This window comes from Acomys russatus, chromosome 30 (assembly GCF_903995435.1).
Source record: "Acomys russatus chromosome 30, mAcoRus1.1, whole genome shotgun sequence".
In the NCBI taxonomy this organism is placed as follows: Eukaryota; Metazoa; Chordata; class Mammalia; order Rodentia; family Muridae; genus Acomys; species Acomys russatus.
Genome location: NC_067166.1, coordinates 15,848,339 through 15,858,299, shown reverse-complemented (window position 1 = coordinate 15,858,299; position 9,961 = coordinate 15,848,339). Strand labels below are relative to the sequence as shown.

The following is a 9,961-nucleotide window of genomic DNA, read 5'->3' as shown; positions in this document are numbered from 1 at the left end:
TAAATTTGATATTTTGCATATTTGCATAATGAGGAAATTGGTAGAAAATTGTGTTCATTCATTTGTGAAAAATCCTATGAATTTTATGAATTTGAAAGCTCTGTTTGTGCAGACTGTGACTTTGCCTGCTGATCCCTGAGGAGCCGACGGTGAACGCCTGAATGGGCAGCATGCCAACTTCACAGCTCCAGGCCAGGGGGGGGGGGTGGGGAGAGGAGGAGGAAGAGGAAGGAGAGAGAAGACAGGGGGGTGGGGGGAGAGAAGCAGGAAGGAGGAGAGAGGGGAGAGGGAGGTATGGGTGGCGATGGTGGGAGGAGGTGGACCCATAGCGCATGCTCCCATTCCGAGTGGAAATCCCCTCCTGCCTCCTGTCATCCTGGGGGTGAGAGACGGTGGGATGAGGGTCGATGAAGGGGCGAAGTTGTGCTGGTGTCACTCCCTCCGAGTTACAAGCCACTGTTTAGTGCTTTAACTGCACAGGTACACAGGCACGCTCACGCGCGCGCGCGCACACACGTTCCCAATCAGAAATGTACCCAGCCCCCAGGTGGAAGGGGTAATGGTGGAGGGGTGAGGTCTGGTGATGATTGTAACTGTGCACTGGTTAAACTGCTCAGGTTTCTTTCTCGGTAAAAAATGTTTGATCTATGGCACTGTCAATTCCAAGTGTTTAAAGGGAAGCAAAAGCATAGATTTTAAGCTGCTTCGCCTGGCACCCATTCATTGTGCATCGGGGGGTTTAAAGTCTCCTGCTTGCTGTGGTTTAACATCTCAACTCTCTGACACAAGAATCCCGATCAAGGAAATAACTCTGCATTCAGAGGCTGGCCGCTAAAGAAAAGGGATCATGGCAAAATTAAAATGCAGAGAATGCTCATCTCAGGGCGTGCAAAGTGACGGTGGTCTATCTTGAGGGGCCAGTTTGGGTTAATAATTATAAATAGGATTGAAAGACACTTTTAACCGAACCGACTAAACAATGCCCTGGTGTGTGTGTGGGGCGCGGTCAAAAGAGACACTGAGCAAATCCCACAAACATACCACCTTGATTCTAATAAACCATCGTTTAGTTACAAGTGTTGTGTGTTTTCATAAAAAAAAAAAAACAACAACAAAAAAACTCAAAAATGTCATTTTCCTAGTTTCTTGAATTCGTTTTACATAGTCCCTTAATTTCTATACATTTCTGAGTGCATAAAAACGGACCCAAACAGATTCCTCCTAGTGAAAAGCAGAGAGCGGGCTTTGTACTTGAGTGCTCAGTAAAGCACATGCAAACATCACTTTTGCTCGGAAGGACTTTTCTATCTGTACGGCAGTGGGTGATGGGAGCTGTAAGGGCTTTGTTTCACAGGCGTTTTCAGTAAAGGTCAGAGTAAAGTCATCCTACTTTAATGCAGTACTTATGTTTGTGCACGGTTTGGAATAAAATTACCATTAAAAATCTTTACGAAAGAACAGATAGGAAAGTGAGAGCTGTGTCTTTAGTTTGGCTTTTCATGGATGGAGACACATCATGCAGGGGTGTAAGATAACAAGTAATCTTAGGGCTGAACCACAAGCATGGAAAGATACTATCTTATGACTCTGGGAGATTGATTAAACAGGGACTTTTAAATTTTAATTGAAATATTTTTGTTTGTTTGTTTTTCGAGATAGAGTTTCTCTGTGTAGCCTTGGCTATCTTGGACTCTCTTTGTAGACCAGGCTGGCCTCGAACTCACAGTGATCCACCTGCCTCTGCCTCCCAAGTTCTGGGATTAAAGGCGTGCGCCACTACCGCGCAGCTAATTGAAATATTCTTGAAGAGAGTTCAAAATAGATGATCTTGGTGCTCCATGCTGAGCAAACAGTGCCAGTAATATCCTCACCAAATTCTCAGGGTTTTGCCAAAAATGTTGAAGAGTAATATCAGATCCTAAGTCTCCTACAGTATATTTTTGGCTAAAAGCATCATCATCACGAGCTGCACATTCCTGACATGTCACTGAAAATATAAGAACTAAAACAGTGCAGGAATAAGGCGTTCGTTCTCATGTCTTTGAACCCTGTTCACTTGAACGGCGATCACCTTGAGTCCAACTATCTTCAAACAGTTCATTATCCACGTCATTTTAACAACACTTGGAAGATACAGACATTGTTTATTTAGCCTCAAGAATTCAGGATGTGTCACCGACATATTGAAATTTAAGGCTGCGTCCTATCATTTGGATAAATGAGGAGCATAAAAGAATATTCAGCTGAACATGCCTCAAGTTTAGAAGCAACACACGGTACTGTTTTCCCACTGTGTGTGTGTGTGTGTGTGTGTGTGTGTGTGTGTGTGTGTGTGTGATTTTTTCTGTACTGGGGATTGAATCCAAGGCCTTGCCATGCTACTAAAATACTCTGCCACTGAACCACAATTCCTGCTCTTGTGAGTTTTTTTTTTTTTTTTTTTTTAAGTTATCAGAGTATTTTTGCTACTCTAAACTCACTCTTTATGTGTGAGCCTCTAATTTGGGGGTTATGCTTATTATGAACATAATAATCCCCACTTCAAAAGTTCTTGCACAATGCTTGTGCTCTCAGCTGCTAAGTCCTTCGTTACTGATAAGTCTTAGTCACTGTGCTATTGCTGTGAACAGACATCATGATCAAGGCAACTCTTATAAAAGAAAGCATTTAATCTGGAGCTGGCTCACAGTTTCGGAAGTTCACTCCATGATCACTATGGTGGCACACAGTAGCCCAAGAGTTACATCCTGACCCCCACAGTCCAAGGGAGAGAACTGGGCTAAGGATGAGCCTTTGAAACCTCAAATCTTACCAACAAGGCCACACCCACTCTGAAAGGCACACCTCCAAATCCTTCTCAAATAGTGCCACTCCTGGTGATGACGCATTCAAATGTAGGAGCCTAGGAAAGCTGTCCTTATTCAAACCACCACACCTGTTTAACCTAACTATTTCATAGTAAAACCAATATGGGGAGAGGGGCACTGCAACTGCCACTTAAACTCCAATTCCTAGGGATCATAACCACCTTTTTGTTTCCTTCCTTCCCAGGAAAAGAGACATGTCGTCATCCTACACAGTTCAGGACCAACTGGTAAGTTTTAGGGCTCAAAATAGAATAGTTCCCCAAATACTGGATTTGATTACATTCACAGATGGCAGGCGTGGTAGTGCACACCTTTAATCCCAGCACTCGGGAGGCAGAAGCAGGTGGATCGATGTGAGTTCGAGGCCAGCCTGGTTTACAAAGCTAGTCCAATACAGCCAAGGCTACACAGAGAAACTCTATCTCGAAAAACAAAACAACAACAACAACAAAACCAACCAACCAAACAAACAACCAAACAAACAACCCACAGACAAGAAAGAGATGTCAATGGCTCATAGGATTGGAGATAGTTCTTTTTCCTGGCAGTTTGCAGGCCCTGGTCAAACTGCCTGGAGAGTTCCCTGGAGAGAGTCAAGTCCGATGCAGTTTGTGGGCTTGTCCTCAGGAGGCTACAGAGCTTAGAGCTGCAACAATGCCACCACAGGAATCCTTTGGTTTGTTGGTCCCTCCCGCTGAACATTCTCCATTGCAGTATTCACTCACCAGCTGCCCTTTAATGTCATTTTCTAATTTTCAGTCAGATCTGTTCCCGGACAAGCTTGCACATGATGCACCAAGAACGCGGAGACAACCAAGTCTCCTGACCCAGGTTACCTATGGGATGATCTTAGCATTTTCATTTTAATGGATTGTTGTTTTCCTATTTCTTTTCTTTTATTGCATCTGTTTTTCTGTTTTGTTTTGGTTTTTTGTTTTGTTTTTGTTTTGCCTCTTTTCCTGCTACTGACAACTCCCTCCAAGCCATCCTGCTTCCTCGCCTGAGTTCCTGCTGTAGTGTCTTGACCAAGGTCTTTGGCTCTTGTCTATCCCCAACTAGCTCATTGTGCTTGGGGTAGACAAGTTAATCCTCCTAGTGCCCCCTGCTTACCAAATCCCTTCCCTACAGTAGCTGTGCCAACAACCCACCTTTCCTGAAAAGTCCAGACTCTGTGGAGTGGTCTTCAACTCTCTCAAGCTGGCTCAGCTTCCTTGTCCAAATTCTCACCTGCTACTGTAGGCTCAATGAGTCATGGTTTCCAGAAAGATCTGTTTCAGAACAGATGTATATACTCTTGTATGCATCAGCTATGGTTTCCTGTACTAGGAACAGGATTTTTTGCCTTTGCTTGTTACTTTCCTGCACATTATCTGGGTCTATCCCTCCTATCTTCTGCCCTTCACTCTCTCCTCTCTTCTCCTCTCCCCTCCTCTTTTCTCCTCTGCTCACCTCTCCCCTCCTCTTCCCTCCTCTCCTCTCCCCTTCCCTCCTCTCCTCTCCTCTCCTCTGCTCTCCTCTCTCCTCTTCCCTTGCCCCTTTCTTTTCCTTCATGTCTTTCTTTGTTTTAAGGTAGGATCTTGCCATTAGCTCAGACTGGCCTAAAACTCGCCGTCTTACGGCCTCAACCATAAGAATGCTGTGAGTTCAGGCATGTCCCACTGTACTTGACTTATTTATTATTTTACTCAATAAACATTATGCAATACACTAAATCATGATACAGGAATGACAAAGATGAAAAGATCAGGTCCTATGCTTTCAGTGGAGAAGACATCCTGTAATAGGTAAATGACTGAGACACAAAGTGCAGACAGAATAGCCTAGTCTAGTTATTGTCCCCATTTAAAGTTTTCCTTTTTTAAAAATCATGTTTATTTTGAGAGTTCATCCTATACTTACTGCTGGTAAATTCAGTAAGATTCTTGGACCTGGGTTCAATTCCTAGAACACGTGGTTGTTCACAACCATTTGTAACTCCCGTCCCAGGGCACACAGTGCCCTCTTCTGGCCTCCTTAGGCAATGCATGTACATGTTGCACAGATGTACAGGGAGGTAAAAACACTCATACATATAATTTTTTTTTTTTTTTAAGAATAAGGAACAGTCTGCTGTTGTCCTTTAGAAGTCCTGGTACTGTGCCTTGGGAGAAAGACACTGATTGTCAGGTGGATGTGGTTCTAACTTCATAAATGCCATTTTCAGTCATAGTAACCAAATTTAGTTTTTCTCTAAGTGAAGGGACCACTGTCACGTGTTCTTCGCTTTCCATAAATTGCAGTGGACTTTGCTAATCAGATTATCCTCGCATAGCATAGTGTAAGATCTCCTAAAACTGTGTATAGGGTCACATGTGAACAAACAGAATGGCAGATATGAGACTATTTATGATGGCCTTCCCCAGATGTTGCAGATTGTAAAGGATGAAAAATAATAAAGGAAGGGAATATAGTTACTGTGTATTTAATTTTTAGTTATTTTTATTTTTGGCACCCTTTGGTTGGCACAAGTAATTTTAAACATTTCTTACTTTCTGATATTTTGTTACTGCCACCTTGACCGTGTCCCCTTATGCCCTACACAATGTTTCTGTCCTCTCTGTCACTGAACCAATTGTCAGAAACAGAATGTCCAATGCCACTATCCACCAATAATTACTGATAACAACAGAGTCTATGGCCGTGGTGCCATGAACATGCCTGATTTAGAAGCTAAGCAAAGCCAGACAGTAGTGGCATACACCCCAGCACTCAGGAGACAGAGGCAGTTGGATCTCAGAGTTTGAGGCTAGCCTGGTCTACAGAGTGAATTTCAGAACTGCCAGGGCTCCACAGAGAAACCTGTCTTGAAAAAAACCAAATTAAAGAAAAGAAGAAGGAGCCGGGCATGGTGGCGCATGCCTTTAATCCCAGCACTTGGGAGGCAGAGGCAGGTGGATCGCTGTGAGTTCAAGGCCAACCCTGTCTACAAAGCAAGTCCAGGACAGTCAAGGATACACAGAGAAACCCTGTCTCAAAAAAAAAAAGAAAGAAAGAAAGAAAAGAAGGAGGAAGAGGAAGAGGAGGAGGAAGAGGAAGAGGAAGAGGAGAGGAGAGAAGAGGAAGAGACGGGTAAGGAGGAGGGGGGAGGAGGAGAATAAAAAATACAGTGTACTAAGATTAAGCTGTTCAAATTGTTGATACAGTGATACAGGAACCTTTTTAAAACATCAAGAAATAAAGTAAACATTAGAATACTTTATCAGGACCAGAGAAGACATGTGACAGACCTATGCCCTAGATCACCGAGCAAAATTTTAAGTAAGAGGACCTCCCAAAGGACATGTTTATGTGTGCAGACACATCAGTCAGCGAACATGGTAATAGTGTGGACTTGGCCAGGCTGACCACTGTCCATCTTCCTGCCTAAGCAAGATGGGTCTTAGGCCGACAGGCATGAAAAACCAAACCTAAATTTTCTAGGACACTTTCAGTTATGCATGGTAGACTGAGCATGTGTATCTGTCCCAGTGTCATTGAGGCTCTTCTAAAATGGTTTGAAAGGAAGAAGGAAAGTACCCAGCAGAGCAGACAGAGACGAAATCGGCCAACATTGGAAAGGCAGGCTCTACAAACTCAAAGAGTAGCCGAATTAGTCCTACAACCGAGACTTGACAAGCAAGGGCTATGAAAGCAAGGAAGGAGGCGTTGTGTATAAGTCCAGGGTAATCTTGGGGTCCTGCAGTTTGGAGGCACCGCTTCAGGAGGCAGTGCGGGGAGCCAGGTAAGGAGCCTTTAGAAATAAGTTAGTCTGTTGGTACATTTCATCAACTTGATACAAGCTAGAGTCGTCAGGGAAGAGGGAGCCTTGATTGAGATGTTTGCCTCATCTCGGCCGGCCATAGGCAAGTCTGTGGGCACTTCCTGGATGGATGGTTGATGTGGGAGAGCCCAGACACTGTGGATGGTGCCGTCTCTGAGCAGTTTTCCTGCCAGATGTGGGAAAAGCAGCTTGAGAGCCCGCCCGCAAGCAGCTTTCCTCCATGGTTTCTGTTTCAGTTCCTGCCTCCAGGTTCCTGTCCTGTTTGAGCGCCTGCCTTAGCTTCCCTCAGGGATGGACTGTGGCCTGGATCCGAAGCCAAGCCTTCTCTCTCCAAGGTGCTTTTGGTTACAGTGATTGCCACAGCAGTAGAGAGCAAGCTAAAAGTTGGTTCCCCTCCCCCTGACCTCCTTGCTTGCTAGAAGTGCACTAAAGGACATTCCCAGATGCTTGAACAACAACAGATTGGGTTCGTCCCAGTCAAAGTACGGAAGAGACAAAAATGCTAAAAACGAGGAGAAAAAAGCGAAAGAAGCTACATAGTAAATGGCGAGTTTTCCAGCCCTCTTCCCTTATTTGTGCTCTTAGCAACTAGAGGATTTTTCACTCATAAAATTCGCCAGAGATAATGACCTTGGCGGTCCCCAAATAGCACTAGCTAGCTTCTGTTCAGTGAAGCCCAGTAGTAAAAAAATGCTCCACCTTACGCACAGAGCTTTGTAGCAGCACTGTGGCGTTTTGAAGGCTTATTCGTCACTGCTTCGCTTTGGGGGAGGTGGACACTGGGGACTGAATATAGAACCTTCTGCATGCTGTGCAACCACCGTCCTGCATCTTCAGGCCATTGCTTGTTTTGGTTTTTGTTTTTTAATTTTTTTTATTTTGAGACAGCGTCTCATTAAGTTGCCCAGGCTGACCTTGAATTCACTCTGTAGTACAGACAGTTCCTGAATGCCTCCCGAGCGGCTGTGGTCACAGCCCTGTCTCAGCGGGCCTGGCTGCTTCTTTGGTTCTCAGTGTGGTTAGATAACCAGCGTAAGTCAGACACTTGAGAGAAGTTCTAATGGAAGGCACAGAGATTGGAAGGAATAAAAAAAAAACAGAATCCAGAACAGGTCAGAGAGCAAGAAACCTCAGATGAACCAGCTGTGGGTTGCAGAAGACTTGGAACAAAATGGGACGCCATGAAGGAGACCGTTAGAGCAAGCCAGCAGCGGGGACTTGAAGCACAGCAGCTGAACTAGAGCCAGCAGGACGGCTGAGATGACGTCAAGGCTGCCTCTAAAGAAACACATCTTTTCCAAAGGAGCAAGGACTGCTAATAGAACTCTAGTAGAGAACAGATACTACCAGAAGAAGAAACAGGTAGAATAGACAAGCCAGGAAAGGCCCCCAGAGCAGAGGGGCACATGCTGCAGAGGGAAGCAGAAATGCTAAAGTTTAAAAAGACGCTGCCGAGCACGTTGGCTGCTGGAAGGCCAGCCAGAGAGCAAGAGCTAGCTGCGATGTGGTGCGGTCTGGACTGGACCGGACTGGAGACTGCCAGTTGCCTTTAGCAATCCTGCACAGCAATTTCACATTCTATACGGTGACAGGTACCACACTGACAGAAATGTAATTTTAATTAGAATATGAAAAATTAAATTTGCCCATGAGAAGGTAAAACAGACCCAGGATTAGCAGTGGAAGCAGATACTTGGGACCTGCTCAAAACTATAACCTCGCATGAGTCTAGACTTCATCTCTAGGTCAGTACTCCTCTGTCCTTCATACCAAGCTCTTGCACTTTGGCCTGAGTATCGGATCTGGTGCTCTCTCCCCAGAACATGCTTTGGAGTGTAATTATTTTTTTTCCAAGACAGGGTTTCTCTATGTAGCCTCAGCTGTCCTGGACTTGCTTTGTAGACCAGGCTGGCCTCAAACTCACAGAGATCCACCTGCCTCTGCGTCCCTAAGTGCTGGGATCACATGCCTGCACCACCATGCCCAGCTTACAGTATAATTCTTAAAACCTGAGTTGGAGTCTATTTTGCCTCTGGGTGACCCAGGCAAGTGCTGATCTCTGGATCAGAAGCCACGATTTGGTAGCACGGAAAATAAACCTGGCCCACGGACTTATTTTATTAGGCTTACCCAGTATTTTGATACAATTATATTTATAGAATATGTTTACTTTTCTTCAAGAAGATGTGGCAACTCACATTTCTTCAATCAACTTCTATCCCTTGCCAGCGAAAGCACACCAGCGCCAACAGCGTGTGTACTGTCAAGTGGCCCCTGGCCCTTCCGCTTGTCCCTGTCCTATTTCCCAAAGAGTCCCAGCAGGCGGTTGAGTTTGAGAATACTGTCTAGACTGTCTAGGTGGCTTATGAGACGACACTTCATCTGTCCTTTATTGGTTTAATGAAGTTTCAGTATGCTTCTAGTCTAGAAAATGGGACATAAAGACAAGGAACATAGTCTTACCTCCCCGCGCCCTTGTTTTCGGGTTTATTGAAAATATTACAAAACAGATTTAAACGGCTCTGCGTGGTGTTTTGAAATTCATCCCAACTATAGGCTGAATGACCTGCAGGTTGGAGAGACTGCCAAAGTCGAGAAGCCTCAGCGTTTCCTTGGTGTCGGGATCTACCTCAATAATCTCCTGGTCTAGGGCTGAGACCTCAGGAACACAATTCTCTCTCCACTCTCTCTCTTCTTCCTGCAACTTGATAGAGATAGATACCTCTCACAGGACCTGTCTGAATCACTTCCTCATATGCCTGACAGAGCCACCATCTTGTTGCGGAGTTTCTCACTGGGGATTATGGCGGTCTCCTCACACATGTGCTTGTTGGTGTGGAAGTCATTACCCAGATGCCTGTAGGACTTCTTGATGATGACCCGGCTGCCTTCTTCACGGTCTTGGTGCAAACATGACCCATGATGGCTGCTCCAGTGAATTCACCAGTCATGAAGAATGCCCGAAAATATTTGCAAAATTCTGATATTTGTCAGAAAAGATCAGTGCCAGGCATGGGGGAGTCCGAAAGGACAAAGCATTTCAAGGGAGAGATAGCAGGAGTTTTCATAGAAGCATCTAGTTTCTGGACTGCATCAGGCAGACAAAGGCTAGCCCAGGACCTGTGCTTGGGCTAGCCCACCATTCCTAGTGGTGTATATATTTCATCAGAAAGTCTCGGTGCCGACAGATTCAAAAGAAGAAAGCTGAATTGTGAGCCAAGATGAAGTCTTAAAGTGCCCCAGTCAGAGGCCACCTGGAACGAACAGATTTGCCAATAAAGTGCAATTAAGAAAA

At 45.0% G+C, this 9,961-nt stretch overlaps 1 pseudogene; it reads right to left on the bottom strand.

The window, feature by feature from the left end:
• Nucleotides 1–9,178: 9,178 nt before the first annotated feature.
• LOC127212460 (40S ribosomal protein S17-like) lies at nt 9,179–9,587 on the bottom strand (annotated as a pseudogene).
• Nucleotides 9,588–9,961: the final 374 nt, after the last annotated feature.